Source organism: Macrobrachium rosenbergii, chromosome 59 (assembly GCF_040412425.1).
Source record: "Macrobrachium rosenbergii isolate ZJJX-2024 chromosome 59, ASM4041242v1, whole genome shotgun sequence".
Taxonomy (NCBI): Eukaryota; Metazoa; Arthropoda; class Malacostraca; order Decapoda; family Palaemonidae; genus Macrobrachium; species Macrobrachium rosenbergii.
The window spans coordinates 180101-197500 of NC_089799.1; positions in this window are offsets into that span (position 1 = coordinate 180101).

Below are 17400 nucleotides of genomic sequence, written 5' to 3' on the forward strand. Positions count from 1 at the left end.
TATACCCTGTCAATGTCTCAAAATATAAGAATTTTGATGTAGTAGTCTCATGTCTCTGTCATTGCCTCAAAATATAAGAATTTTGATGTGAAGTCTCATGTCTCTGTCATTATCTCAAAATATAAGAATTTTTGATGTGCAGTCCTATGCCCTGTCATTGCCCTCAAAATATAAGAATTTTGATGTGTAGTCCTATGCCCCTGTCGTGTTGCCCTCAAAATATAAGAATTTTTAATGTGTAGTCCTATGCCCTGTCATTGCCTCAAAATATAAGAATTTTTGATGTAACTCATGCCCTGACACACTGCATTATAAGAACTGACATAGTCCTTACACCGTCATTGCTCAAAATATAAGAATTTTTGATGAGTAGTCCTGTGCTCTGTCATTGCCTCAAAATATAAGAATTTTTGATGCGTAGTCCTATGCCCTGTCATTGCCTCAAAATATAAGAATTTTTGATGTGTAGTCCTATACCCTGTCATTGCATCAAAATATAAGAATTTTTGATGTGTAGTCCTATATCCTGTCATTGCCTCAAAATATAAGAATTTTTGATGTGTAGTCCTATACCTCTGTCATTGCCTTTAAAATATAAGCACTTTGATGTGTGCAGTCCTTACACCCTGTAATTGCCCCCAAATATATGATTTTGATGTGTATGTCCATACCCTGTCATTGCCTCAAAATATAAGAATTTTTTGATGTGTAGTCCTATACCCTGTCATTGCCTTCAAAATATAAGAATTTTTTGATGTAGTCCTATACCCTGTCATTGTTTTAAATATAAGAATTTTTGGATGTGTAGTCCCATAATTCCTGTCAGTTTCAAAATATAAGAATTTTTGATGGTAGTCCTATACCCTGTCATTGCCCTCAAAATATAAGAATTTTTGATGTGTAGTCCATGCCTGTCATTGCCTCAAAAATATAAGAATTTTTGATGTGTAGTCCCATGCCTGTCATTGCCTCAAAATATAAGAATTTTTTGATGTATATCCATGCTCTATCATTACTCAACATAAGAACTTTGATGTAGTCCTATCTGTCATTGCCTCAAAAATATAAGAATTTTTGATGTGTAGTCCTATGTTCTGTCATTGCCTCTCAAAATATATAAGAATTTTTACGTAGTCCTATGCCTGTCATTGCCTCAAAATATAAGAATTTTTGATGTGTAGTCCATGCCCTGTCATTGCCCCCAAAATACAAGAATTTTTGATGAGGGTAATCCTATGCCTGTCATTGCCTCAAAATATAAGAATTTTTGATGTGTGGTCCTATGCCCACTATTGCCTCAAAATATAAGCACTTTGATGTGTAGTCCTATGCCTGTCATTGCCTCTTCAAAATATAAGTAACTTCTTGATGTGTCCTATGCCTGTCATTGCCTTAAAATATAAGCAATTTTTGATGTGTAGTCCCATGTCCGTCATTGCCCAAAACATAAGAATTTTCGACATGTAGTCCCATGCACTGTCATTGCCTTAAAAATATAAGAATTTGATGTGTAGTCTCATGCCCCGTCATTGCCCTCAAAAATATAAGAATTTTTTACAGATCCATAGTCATTGTCATCTCAATATGGGCAAGAATCTGATGTGTAGTCTTATGTCCTGTCATTGCCTCTCAAAATATAAGAATTTTTGATGTGTAGTCTCATGCCCTGTCATTGCCTTCAAAATATAAGAATTTTTGATGTGTAGTCCTAATAGTCTCTGTCACAGATCAAAATTATAAGAATTCTTGATGTGTGTCCTATGTCCACTGCTCAAATATGTTAAGAATTTTTGATGTGTAGTCCTTATTCTGTCATTGCTCAAAATATAAGAATTTTGATGCAAGTCCTATGCCCTGTCATTACATCAAATAAAGAATCTTGATGTAGTGGTCCATGTTCCTGGTCATTGCCTCAAAACATAAGAATTTTTGATGTGTGTCCCATGTCCTGTCATTGCCTCAAAATACAAGAACTTTGATGTAGGTCCTATGCCCTGTCATTGCCCTCAAAATATAAGAATTTTTGATGTGTAGTCCTATGCCCTGTCATTGCCTCAAAATATAAGAATTTTAATGTAGTCCTATGCTCATTGCATCAAATATAAGAATTTTTGATGTAGGTCTCATGCCCTGTCATTGCCTCAAAATATAAGACTTTGATGTGTAGTCCTATGTCTGTCATTGCCTCAAAATATACATTTGATGTGTAGTCATGTTCTACATTGTCTCATCATAAGAATTTTTTATGAAGTCCTATGCCCTGTCATTGCCTCAAAATATAAGAATTTTGATGTGCAGTCCATGCCCCAACACAAGCCTCAAAATATAAGAATTTTTGATGTGTAGTCCCATGCTCCTGTCATTGCAATCAAAATATAAGAATTTTGATGTGTAGTCCCATGCCCTGTCATTGCCTCAAATATAAGAATTTTTGATATAGTCCCATACCTGTCATTGTCAAATATAAGCAATTTTTGATGTGTATCCTATGCCCTGTCATTATACTTAATAAGAATTTTGACAGTAGTCCCATAACTGTCATTGCCTCTGCAAATATACAATTTGATGTAGTCCTATGTCTGTCATTGCTCAAATATAAGAATTTGATGTGTAGTCCTATACCCTGTCATTGTTCTGCAAATATAATAATTTTTGATGTGTAGTCTTATGCCCTGTAATTGCTCAAGAATTTTTGATGTAGTCCTATGCCCTGTCATTGCCTCAAAATATAAGAATCTTTATGTGTAGTCCCATGCCCTGTCAGCTGCCTCAAAATATAAGACTGACAGGTAGTCCATGCCCTGTCACTGGCTGCCTCAAAATATAAGCACTTTGATGGGGTCCTATGTCTCTGTCATTACCAAAATATATAAATTTTTTGATGTAGTCCCATGCTCCTGTCATTGCATCAAAATATATAAGAATTTTTGATGTGTAGTCCTATGCCCTGTCATTGCCTCAAAATATAAGAATTTTTGACAGTCCATATTCATCATTGCCTCAAAATATAAGAATTTTACGTGTAGTCCTATGCCCTGTCATTGCCCTCAAATATAAGAATTTTTGGATGTAGTCCTCTATGCCCTGTCATTGCCTCAAATATAAGAATTTTTTGGATGTGTAGTCCTATGCCCTGTCATTGCCCCTTCAAAATATATGATCTTTGATGCGTGGTGTCCATGTTCCTGTCATCGCATCAAAACATAAGCGAATTCTGACGCAGTCCTATGCCCTTATCAATGCCTCAAACATAAGAATTTTGATAGTCCCACACCCCGTCATTGCCCTTCAAAATATAAGAATTCTTTGATGTGTAGTCCTATGTCTCTGTCATTGCATCAAAATATAAGAATTTTGATGTGTAGTCCTATGCACTGTCATTGCCTCAAATATACAGACTGATGTAGAACGATGTTCTGGTCATTGCCTCAAAATATAAGAATTTTTGATGCGTAGTCCTATACCCTGTCATTGCCTCAAAATATAAGAATTTTTGATGTGTAGTCTTATGCCCTGTAATTGCCTAAAAATACAAGAATTTTTGATGTGTAGTCCTATGCCCTGTCATTGCCTCAAAATATAAGAATCTTTTGATGTAAAACTTATGCCCTGTCATTGCCTCAAAATATAAGCACTTTGATGGGTAGTCCTATGTCTCTGTCATTGCTCAAAATACAAGAATTTTTGATGTAGTCCCATGCCCTGTCATTGCCTCAAAATATAAGAACTTTTGACATATAGTCCTACATCTCATCATTGCCCTCAAATATAAGAATTTTGATGTGTAGTCCCATGTCTCATCATTAGTTCGTAAATATAAAGAATTTTGATGTAGTCCTACCCTGCCACAGCCAAAATATAAGAATTATTAATGTGTAGTCCTATACTATGTCATTGCCCTCAAAATATAAGAATTTTTGATGTCTAGTCCTATGCCCTGTCATTGCCTCAAAATATAAGTGAATTTTGATGACATATGTCCCATGTCTGTCATCACTAACATAAGAACTTTTGATGTAGTCCCACAACCTGTCATTGTCTCTCAAAATATAAGAAGGTTTGATATCCATACCCACACATCTCAAAATATAAGAATTTTTATAGTCCTATGCCCTGTCATTAACTCAAAATATAAGTATTATTGATGGCAGTCCATAATTTCTATGGGCTGCTCAAAAGTATAAGAATTTTTGATGTGTAGTCCTATACCCTGTCATTAGTTCTCAAAATAATATAAGAATTTTTGATGTGTAGTCCTATGCCCTGTCATTGCCTCAAATATACAATTTTTTGATGTGAAGTCCCATACTCAAGTCAGTGCCTCAAAATATAAGAATTTTGATGGTAGTCCCATGCCTGTCATTGCCTCAAAATATAAGAATTTTTGATGTGTAGTCCTGATGCAACTGTCATTGCCTCAAAATACAAGAACTTTTGATGTGTGTCCATGCTCCCGTCATTGCCCTCGTAAATATAAGAATTTTGGATGCGTAGGTCAGCATACCTATTTTTTGATGTGTAGTCCTGTGCCCAGTCATTGCCTCAAAATATAAGAATACTTTTAATGTAGTCTCATGTCCTGTCATTGCCTCAAAATACAAGAACTTTTGATGTACAGTCCCATACCCCAATAATAATTGCCAAAAAATATAAGAATTTTTGATGTGTAGTCCTTACAATTCTGTCATTGCCTCAAAAAATATAAGAATTTTTGGATGTAGAACTTATATCTGAGTCAATACCCTAATATACATGAACTTTTGATGGTATCCATACCCCGTCATTGCCTCAAAATATAAGAATTTTGATGTGTGTCCTATGCTCCTGTCATTGCCTCAAAATATAAGAATTTTTGATGTGTAGTCCATACCCTGTCATTGCCTCAAAATATAAGAATTTTTGATAAAGAGTCCTGATGTCTGTTAAATATCTAAAATTGATACAAGAATTTTGATGCAGAACCCACACCAGTCATTGCCTGAAAATACAAGAATTTTTGATGTAGTCCTATACCCTGTCATTGCCTCAAAATATAAGAATTTTTGATGTATAGTCCTATACCCTGTCATTGTCTCAAATATAAGAATTTTTGACAGAACCCATAATCCTGTCATTGCCTCAAAACATAAGAATTTGATGTGCAGGCCTGTGCCCTGTCATTGCCTCAAAACATAAGAATTTAATGTGCAGGCCTGTGCCCTGTCATTGCCTCAAAACATAAGAATTCGATGTGTAGGCTGTGGCCTGTCATTGCCTCAAAACATAAGAATTTGATGTGTAGTCCTATGCCCTGTCATTGCCTCAAAATATAAGAATTTTTGATGCGTAGTCCTATACCCTGTCATTGCCTCAAAATATAAGAATTTTTGATGTGTAGTCTTATGCCCTGTCATTGCCTCAAAATATAAGAATTTTTGATGTGTCCCATGTCCTGTCATTACCTCAAAATACACTTTTGATGTGCAATGTCCTATGTCCTAAGTCATTGTCAAAATACATACACTTTTGATGTGTAGTCCATGCCCTTATCATGTTCAAAATATAAGCAAGAATTTTGACAGGTAGTCTCATGCCCTGTCATTGCCCCTGGGAAATATAAGCACTTTGATGCAGTCCCATGCCCTGTCATTGCCTCAAAAATATAAGAATTTTTGATATGTAGTCCCATACCCTGTCATTGCCTCAAAATATAAGAATTTTTGATGCAGATCCAGTTCTGTCATTATTCAAAATATAAGAATTTTTGATGCGTAGTCCTATGCCCTGGGTCATTGCCTCAAAATATAAGAATTTTTGATGTGTAGTCCTATACTCCAACATTGTCTCTAAAAATATAAGAATTTTTTGATGTGTAGTCCTATACCCTGTCATTGCCTCAAAATATAAGAATTTTTATGTGTAGTCCCATACCCTGTCATTGCCTCAAAATATAAGAATTTTTTGATGTGTAGTCCCATACCCTGTCATTGCCTCAAAATATAAGGATTTTGACAGTGTGAGTCCTATACCCTGTCATTACTTCAAAATATAAGAATTTATGATGTAGTCCTATACCCTGTCATTGCCTTAAAATATAAGAATTCTTTGATGTGTAGTCCTATACCCTGTCATTGCTTCAAAATATAAGAATTTTGATGTGTAGTCCCATACCCCAATACAAGCCTGAAAATATAAGAATTTTTGATGTGTAGTCCTATACCCTGTCAGTTGCTCGAAAATATAAGAATTTTTGATGTGTCAGTCCATACTCCTGTCATTACCTAGTAAATATAAGAATTTTTGATGTGTAGTCCTATACCCTGTCATTGCCTCAAAATATAAGGATTTTGATGTAGTAGTCCTATAATTCTGTCATTGCCTCAAAATATAAGAATTTTTGATGTCCTATACCCTGTCATTGCCTTCAAAATATAAGAATTTTTGATGTGTAGTCCTATGCCCCGTCATTGCCCTCAAAATATAAGAATTTTTGATGTGTAGTCCACCCTGTCATTGCCTCAAAATGACTGATAGGTCCTGATATCTGTCAGCTGCCTCAAAATACAAGGATTTTTGATGTGTAGTCCTATACCCTGTCATTGCCTCAAAATATATAACTTTTGATGTTAGTCCCATACTCCTGTCATTGCCTCAAAATATATAAGAATTTTGATGTGCAGTCCCATGCCCCATCATTGCTTCAAAATAAGAATTTTTTGGATGTGTAGTCTCATACCCTGCCATTGCCTCAAAAATACAATACCCTGATAGGTCCAGCACTTAGATTGATGTCCAAAAATATGTTGAATTTTTGATGTGTAGTCCTATACCCTGTCATTGCCTCCTCAAAATATGAAGAATTTTGATGCGTATCCCATGCTACGTCATTACCTCAAAAATATACACTTTTGGATGTGTAGTCCTGATAATGTCATTACTCAAACATAAGAACTTTGATGCAGTCCCATGCCCCGTTATTGCCTTTAAAAATATAAGAACTTTTTGATTTGCAGTCCCATGCCCTGTCATTGCCTCAAAATATCAGGAATTTTTGATGTGTAATCCTATAACCTGTCATTGCCTCAAATATAAGAATTTTTGATGCGTAGTCCCATACTCCTGTCATTGTCTCAGTAAATATAAGAATTCAATGGTGTAGTCCTATGCCCTGTCATTGCCTCAAAATATAAGAATTTTTGATGCAGTCCTATGCCCTGTCATTGCCTCAAATATAGAAATTTTGACAGTCCCATGCTATCATTGCCTGAAATACAAGAATCTTTGATGTACAGTCCTTACAACCCGTCATTGCTTCAAAAAATAGCCCTTGTTGGCCGACTCAGATTACAGACCGTCATTCGATGCAATGGGAGTTCAATTCCCGCGGTCACGATGATATTATAGAATTTATTTCTGGTGATAGAAATTCATTTCGCTTATAATGTGGTTCGGATTCACAATAAGCTGTAGGTCCTGCTGCTGGCAACCAAATGTACCGGTTCTATCATGTAAAAATGTTCATCCTCCGGGCCAGCCCTAGGAGAGCTGTTAATCAGCTCAGTGGTCTGGTAAAACTAAGGTATACTTACTTATTGCCTCAAAATATAAGAATTTTTGATGTGTAGTCCTATACCCTGTCATTGCTCAAAATATAAGAATCTTTTGATAAGTCCCATACACTCTGTCAATATTCAAAGTCATAAGAATTTTTGATGTGTAGTCCCATGCCCCGTCATTGCCTCGGGGTAAATATGGGCAGAATTTTTGATGTGTAGTCCTATGCCCCATGTTTATTGCTCTGAACATAAGAATTTTGGAGTGTAGTCCCATGCCCTGCCATTGACTCAAAATATGCACTTTGATGTAGTCCCATGCTCCTGTCATTGCTCCTCAAATATAAGAATTTTGATGGTAGTCTTATGCCCTGTCATTGCCCCTCAAAATATAAGCACACATAATCTTTGATGTGTAGTCCCACCCTATCATTGCCCTCAAAATATAAGAATTTTTGATGTGTAGTCCTATGCCCAGTCATTGCCTCAAAATATAAGAATTTTTGATGTGTAGTCCTTATACCCTGTCATTGCCTCAAAATATAAGGATTTTGATGTGTATAGTCCTATACTCCTGTCATTGCCTCAAAATATAAGAATTTTGATGTGTAGTCCTATACTCTGTCATTGTCTCAAAATATAAGAATTTTTGATGTAGTCCTATACCTCGTCGTTGTTTCAACATAAGAATTTTGACTGTAGAATCACAACTTATTTATATTGTCTTCAAAACATAAGAATTCCTTGATGTGTAGTCCTATGCCCTGTCATTGCCTCAAAATATAAGAATTTTTGATGTTTAGTCCTATACCCTGTCATTGCCTCAAAAATATAAGAATTTTGATGTGTAGTCCTACAATTCTGTCATTGCCTCAAAATATATGATTTTTGATGGTAGTCCATACCCTGTCATTGCCTGAATATAAGAATTTTGATGCAAAGAACCCATAACTTTATCATTATTCTCATAAAAATACAAGAATTTATTGTAGTCCCATAACTCTGTCACACTGAAAATATAAGAATCTTTGATCTGTAGTCCCATACCCTGTCATTGCCCTCAAAATATAAGAATTTTTGATGTGTAGTCCTATACCCTGTCATTGGCTCAAAATATAAGGATATTTGATGTAGTTCCCATACCCTGTCATTGCCTCTAAAATATAAGAATCTTGATGTGTAGTCCTATATCTCATCATTGCTTCAAAATGTGCAGAATTTTTGATGTAAAAAGAACTATGCCTGTCATTGCCCTAAAATATAAGCACTTTGATGTAGTCCCCATACCCTGCCATTGCCTCAAAAATACACAATTTTTGATGTGTAGTCCCATACCCTGTCATTGCCTCTGAAAATATAAGAATTTTTGATGCAGTCCTATGTCTGTCACATTCTCAAAATATAAGAATTTTGATGTGTGGTCCTATGCCTCTATTATTACCTCAAAATATACTTTTGATGTGTGTCCCATAACCTGGGCTGCTCTAAATATAAGAATTTTTGATGCAGATCCTATACCCTGTCATTATCTCTGAAAATATAAGAATTTTTAATGTAGTCCTATGCCCAGTTATTGTCTTAAAGATAAGAATTCTTGATTTGTAGTCCTATGCCCTGTCATTGCCTCAAAATATAAGAATTTTTGATGTAGTCCTATAACCTGTCATTGCTCTCTAAATATACAATCTTTGATGCGTAAATCCTACACTCTGTCAATAATCTCAAAATATAAGAATTTTTAATGTGAGTCCCATGCCCCGAAGTTATTGCCTTTTGAAATACAAGAATTTTTATGTGTAAACCCATACCTGTCGCCTTTGCATTAAGAATCTTGATGTAGTCCTATGTCCTGTCATCACTTAAAATATAAGAATTTTTGATGTGTAGTCCTATGCCCTGTTGGCTGCCCCAAAATACAAGAATTTTGACGTAACATGTCTGGTCATTAACTTCAGAATATAAGAATTTTTGATGTAGTCCTATAACCTGTCATTGCTCTAAATATAAGAATTTTTGATGTAGTCCCATAACTGTCATTAACTAAATATACACTTGATGTAACCTATGCTCTGTTATTGTTCTTATAAGATAAGCACTTTTGATTTGTAGTCCATGTCTGTCATTGCCTTCAAAATATATAATTTTGATGTGTAGTCCTATAACCTGTCACGTCTCTAAATAGAAGAATTTTGGATGTAGTCCTATACCCTGTCATTGTCTCAAATATAAGAATTTTTAATGTGTAGTCCTATGCCCTGTCATTGCCTCAAAAATATAAGCATCTTGACGCGTGAGTCCTATGTCCCATCATTGTCTTCAAAATATAAGAATTTTGATGCTGTGTAGTCCTATAACCGTCATTGCCCAAAAAATAGCCCTTTGTTGGCCGTGACTCAGTAGAGTCAGACTGTCATTCGATGGCCGGAGTTCACCTCATGGCCAGCTACGAAGAGTTATAGGAATTTATTAGTGGTGATAGAAATTGGCTTCGCTTATACGTGGCTTATCTCCAATAAGTTGTAGGTCCTGCTGCTAAGTAACCAAATGGTTCTTAGTCATGTAAAATGTCGATCCTTCAATAGCCCAGATAGCTGTTAATCAGCTCAGTGGTCTGGTAAAAACTAAGGCTACTTAATATTGCCTGGGACAAAAGACAAGTTAGAATCTTTGTGATGTGTGTCCTATACCTCAGTCATTGCCTCAAAATATAAGAATTTGATGTAGTCCTATACCCTGTCATTGCCTCAAAATATAAGCACTTCTTTTGATGCAGTCCTATGCCCTGTCATTGCCTCTAAAATACATAAGAATTTTTGTGGATAGTCCCATGCCCTGGGTCATTGCCTCAAAATATAAAGAATTTTTGATGTGTAGTCCTATGCCCTGTCATTGTTTCAGAAAATATAAGCACTTTTGATGCAGTCTTATGCCTTGTCATTGCCCTCAAAATATAAGAATTTTGATGTGTAGTCCTAAGGTTCCTGTCAGTTCTCAAAACATAAGAATTTTGATGCGAGTCCTGTACCCTGTCATACCTCAGAATATAAGAATTTTGATGCGTAGTCCCACGCCTGGTCACAAGTTCCCCTCAAAATATAAGAATTTTTGATGTGTAGTCCATGTCCATCATTGTGCCTCAAAAATATAAGAATTTTGATGTGTAGTCCTATGTCTGTCATTGCCTCAAAATATAAGAATTTTTGATGCAGTCCCACAGTTCTATCATTGCCTTCAAAATATAAGAATTTTTTGATGTGTAGTCTGATGTCTGTCATTGCCTCTCAAAATACAAGAATTTGATGGTAGTCTGATGTCCAAACATTGCCCCTCAAAATATAAGATTATTTGACGTGGTCCCATGCCCTGTCATTGCCTCAAAAATACAAGAATTTTTGATATATCCCATGTCTCTGATTACTTATTTCAAAACATAAGAATTTTTGGATGTGCAGTCCTATGCCCTGTCATTGCCCTCAAAATATAAGAATCTTTTGATACATGTGGTCCCATACCCTGTCATTGTTTCAAAATATAAGAATTTTGACAGGTAGTCCATGTCTCTGTCATTGCCTTAAAATATAAGAATTTTTGATGTGTGTCCTATGCCCTGTCATTGCCTCAAAATATAAGAATTTTTGATGTAAAGTCCCCATACCCTGTCTTTTGCTTCAAAATATAAAGAATTTTCAGGCAGCTGTATTCTGTCACATTGCTCCAAAAGATGCAAGAATTTTTGATGTGTAGTCTCATACCCAGTCATCTGTCAAAATATAAGAATTTATGATGCAATCCATGCTCTGTCATATTGCCTCAAAATATAAGAATTTTTGATGTGTAGTCCTATGCCCTGTCATTGCCTCAAAATATAAGAATTTTTGATGCGTAGTTGTATACCCATTTTTGATGTGTAGTCCTATGCCCAGTCATTGCCTCAAAATATAAGAATTTTTGATACGTAGTCCTATATCCTGTCATTGCCTCAAAATATACAATTTCTTTTGATGTGTAGTCCCATACCCTGTCGTATTAGTTCAGAAAATATACAATCTTTTGATGTGGTAAACTCTATACCTCCCAAGTCATTGCCTCAAAAATATAAGAATTTTTGGATGTGTAGTCCTAAGTGCCCTGTCATTGCCTCTGCAAATATAAGAAATTTTTGATGTGTAGTCCTATAACTGTCATTGCCCTCAAAATATAAGAATTTTTGATGTAGTCCTATACCCTGTCATTGCCTCACAAAAATATACATTTTTGATGTGTAGTCCTATACCCTGTCATTGCCTGAAAAAATATAAGAATTTTTGATGTGTAGTCCTGTTAACTCAAGTCATTGCCTCAAAATATACAAGAATTTTGATGTGTGTCCCATGTCTCTGTCATTGCCTCAAAATATAAGAATTTTTGATGTGTAGTCCTATATCCTGTCAATAGTTCTCAAAATATAAGAATTTTTGTTGTGTAGTCCCATAACTCTGCACACAAGATCAAATATACACTCTTGGACATGTAGTCCCATACCCTGTCATTGCCTCAATATATGGAAGAATTTTTGATGTGTAGTCCCATATCCTGTCATTGCCTCAAAATATAAGAATTTTTGTTGTGTAGTCCTATACCCTGTCATTGCCTCAAAATTAAAAAATTTTTGATGTGTAGTCCTATACCCTGTCATTGCCTCAAAATATAAGAATTTTGATATGTAGTCCTATACCCTGTCATTGCCTTTTAAAATATGCACTTCTGATGTGTAGTCCCATGCCTCAGATTAACTCTAAAATATAAGAATTTTGATGGTATAGTCCTATACTCCTGTCATTGCCTCAAAATATAAGAATTTTTTGATGTAGTTCTACGTCCTGTCATTGCCCCAGTATATACAGACCTTCTTGATGTGTAGTCCCATGACCTCAACATTGCCTCAACATAAGAATTTTGACGTGTAGTCCTATGTCTCTGTCATTCTCAAAAATATAAGAATTTTGATGTGCAGTCCTATACACTGTCAATAAGTTCAAAGAGGCCACTGAGATGGTCCCATGTCTCTGTCATTGCCTCAAAATATAAGAATATTTGATGTGTAGTCCCATACCGTGTCAATGTCTCAAAATATAAAGAATTTTGATGTAGTCCTTATGTCTGTCATTGAAGTTCTCAAAATATAAGAATTTTTGATGCGTAGTCCCATGTCTCTGTTATTGCTTCAAAATATAAGAATTTTTGATGTGTAATCCATGTCTCTGTCATTACCTCAAACATAAGAATTTTGACGTGTATCTATGTCTATCATTGTCAGATATATAACTTTTGATAGTCAGAGCACCCATTTGATGTAGTCCATGCCCTGTCATTACAAAAATATGTAAACTGATATGTAGTCCTATACTCTGTCATTGCCTTAAAAACAGGCACTCTTTATGTGTAGTCCTATACCCTGTCATTGCCTCTGTAATATGTTAAATTCTTTGGAGCACAGTCCTATACCCTGCCATTGCCTCAAACATAAGAATTTTGATGTGTAGTCCTATACCTCATCATTAATTAAAATATAAGAATTTTTGATGCATAGTCCTTATACTGTCATTGCCTCAAAATATAAGAATTTTTGATGTGTAGTTCTATGCCCCATCATTGCCTGGAAAATATAAGAATTTTTGATGTGTAGTCCTATACCCCTGTCATTGCCTCAAAATACAAGAATTTTTGATGTGTAGTCCATAGCCTGTCATTGCCCTCAAAATACAAGAATTTTTGATAGTCCTATACTCCTGTCATTGCCTCAAAATGGGAGAATTTTGATGTGTAGTCCATGTCCTGTCATTGCCTCAAAATATAAGAATTTTTATGTAGTCCTATGCCATGTCACTGCTCTCAAAATATACATCTTTTGATGTGTAGTCCTATGCCCTGGTCATTAGTTCTGAAAATATGTTAGGTTTTGATGTGTAAAGTCCCATGCCCTACATTGCCTCAAATATAAGTATTTTTGATGTATAGTCCTATACTCCTGTCATTGCCCTCAAAATACAAGATAATTTGATGTAGTCGTTTGCCCTGGCAACATTGCCCTCAAAATACAAGAATTTTTGATGTAGTTCTAGATCCTGGGTCATTGCTCTCAAAATATGGTTATCTCTTTGATGCAAATTTCAGATCCTGTCATTGTTCTCAAATATAAGAATTTTTGATGTGTAGTTCTGATCCTGTCATTGCCTCAAAATATAAGAATTTTTGATGTAAGCTCATGTCCTGCATTGCTCAGAATATAAGGGATGTCACATGTAGGCCTAATCTCGCAAATGATATTAATATCGGAACCGGTTTCTGATACCCATAGCTATTTCAATTAGTGTGGTTTATGGATTTGCTTATGAATAACAACTAGTTTATAAGAAAAAGAAGCATTTTGCTTTTTGTATTTCGGCTGGAGCATGATAAAAAGAAAAAGAGAACAAATGCACAGACAGAATTATCCAAAATCTTCAAACAACAAGATAACCATTGATACATTGATAACACCATAGATTTCTGCAATCCCAGGAGCTTAGATTCCAGTGGTGATTACCATTCATGCTCAGAGTTCAACATGACCGAATGGAGTCAAATCCGTCCTAGCAATCATTTTAGCGGGGCTTAGCTGCAAAGGGCCATGGATTTTGCTTATAATCAAGGCCACCAAAAATAGATCTATCTTTCGGCGGTCTCGGTATAATGCTGGTATGAGCCGCAGCCCATGAAACTTTAGCCACAGGCCTGGCCTATATTGTTGCTAGAGGCACGATTATGGCTAACTTTTACCTTAAATAAAATAAAAACTACTGAGGCTAGAAGGCTGCAAATTGGCATGTTTGATGATTGGAGGATGGATGATCAACATACAATTTGCAGCCCTCTAGCCACAGTAGTTTTTAAGATTTAAGGGCGGATTTTTATTTCAACGATGTATCTTACTTTGCCTTACTTTATTCGATGTATTTTGCGTGTCAACAAAAAATAATTTGTTATGCTGTATTGCTTATCAGTTTTTTATCTTTGATTTTAGCCTGGATGATGAGATATTGGTCTCGAAACGTCGGTGTATAAGGAATAAAGTGAATTACGTTTCATGCTGTCTACTTCCACGCCGCCTGGTTTTATACTGTATATATATATATATATATATATATATATATATATATATATATATATATATATATATATATATATATATATATATATATATATATATATATATATATATGTGTGTGTGTGTGTGTGTGTGTGTGTGTGAATGTACAGTCACTCAATAATGTTTTGCAACATGTTCCAGAAGTTTTTGTTCACCTAACAGTAATTTGTTCTTTTGATATTTACAAGGAAATGTAATTTTCTTATTCGATTTTGGTTATTAATCATACGGTTAACAATATAAAAAAGAATGGTGAGTGAAAAATTCATATTACGTAAAATGACGAAACATTTTGAAAAATTTAATTTCAGATGATTGGGCAAAAGAGTCAAAGAAGAAACTATATTTCGAATCCAGATAAAAGCTCATTGACTAATAAAATAATATTGAATAACCATCAATGAAATTATATATAAATAAAGAAAGAAAGAATTCAACCATTATCGTTGTCACAAACAAAAAAAGAAAAAATCTCATAACGTCGTATGTTATCGTGTGACTCTACGTTCGGGCAGGAAAAGTTTAAACTGTCTCGTCACTAGCACCGATATGATGGGCAACAGACTAAGCGGCACCACAATCATTAGCTTGCATAAGACTAATGTTTCTATCGTAGATATTGCTCGGCAGCTTAGCGTAAATAAAACAACCATGTATAGAGGGATACAACAACAGAGAGAACGAGGAAACATGATAAATTCATTGTAAAAACTGGAGGACAACCCCATTGTTGCACTAGTGTTGATCATCATCGGATGATCACTGAAGGAGCTCCGCCTAACTCCCCCCTGACAACCGATGTTGCTATAAAGAGAGAACATTACGCTCTCCCTTCAAGTTGCTGCTCAAACCATCTGTAACAGGCTACATGAGACCAAGATATTATTTCATCATACTCCTGCCAAGAAACACTTCATATCAGCGAAACACAAAGAATAGAGGCTAGGGTTTGCGTTATAATATAATCCAGCGGCCGATGATTTCTGTACGAGTCATCTTTTGCGATGAGGAGGAGACATTCTCCACTGATGAGCATGGTAGTCTTCTTCACTGCTGGCATCTAGCATTAACTAAATTAATGTTGAATTTCTAGCTAATTTTAATTCTTTAGAAACTTACATAATAAGAAATACAACAATAGGTGTTATATATTCAGTTAACTTCATAAGAGGCATCAAAGTGATAGGCCTAAGTAGCAATGAAAGAAACGAGAAATTACACATGATAACGGCATTATATATATATATATATATATATATATATATATATATATATATATATATATATATATACATATATACTGTATGTATGTATGTATGTATGTATGTGTGTGTGCGATTATATTCTATGTATTACAAAAATAGACGTGAAGTCTGTTAGTCTAGTTCAGTATATTTTATATTAAGTTTCACTAGTTCACAATATACATAGGATTAGTCATTCAAAAATTTAATTAATAATAATGTGAAGGAAATCTTTACAAAAGTCGTATTTGTTGATGTCAATAAGAGTAATAGTTCAACTTGTAACAGTCGTAGGCCTATGTCTACAAAGTTCACACGTATGAAGGAGATAAAACAACGATAGTGATGGCAATTGGAGATGAAAATATTAAAACATAAGAACAGCGATGACCTCTGAAGAATTATAGTAACATCCTTTAATTAAGTAAAATATGACAACAGTAAGCAGTATCAGAAAAAGCCCTGTTTAAGGGAAACTGCTGGTAACTTCTCGGACCCACCACTAGTATTCAGTTGTTTCACGCGCTTACAACTGAGTTGCCAAATAGCGCCAGATGATAAGCTGTTGTCCGAAAAGTTTTGAAGCATGTTGCAAAACTTTTTTGAGTGATTGTACATATATACATACATAAATATTAATTTTATCACATACACAATTGTTCTGTGCATTAGTAGAATTACTAAAAGGACCTCATTCAAACTGGATGGTATCTAATGGAGTATTTATTCAGAAAAAGTTACAAGCTTTCTTGGACAAACAGTTCACATTAACAAGTATCCGTACAATGAGCAGAGGGGGAAGAGATTAGAGGTGGGGTATATATGACAGCGTGTCTAGACTATGAAGAAGGGTACTATGGCGAAACTGGCAAATCATGTAAAGAGTGAAGCAAACAACATCTGCAGAACATAAGGCATAATAATCAGACGTCGGCAGTTGCCAAAAACTGTTGGGAAAATTATCATAAAATAGATTAGGAAAATATGAGTTTTCTGTACAGGAACACCAACAAAACATCCAGACCGGTTGTAGAGAACGCCTTCATAACTTGCGCCAACAACACAATGGCAGGGAACACCAGAAACGGCTTTGAAGACAGCATATCTAGAAAAATCGTATACTCCACAGTAGCAAGGAAACGAAGGAAAAACGCAAGAGAACGCGCAGAAAACTGACACCTGGAAGAAGAAGGGAGCAGAGAAAGACCAAGATCACGAGGGGGTGGGGGTCACACAGGAGGAACTAGGCGATTATAGGATTAAAAGTACCCAGGACAGATATAAATACAGCTGCACTACGCGTCTGCTCATTGTATGGATACTTGATAATGTGGACTGTTTGTCCAAGAAAGCTTGTAACTTTTTCTGAACAAATACTCCATTAGATACCATCCAGTTTGAATGAGGTCCTTTTAGTAGTATACATATATATATATATACACACACACACACACAC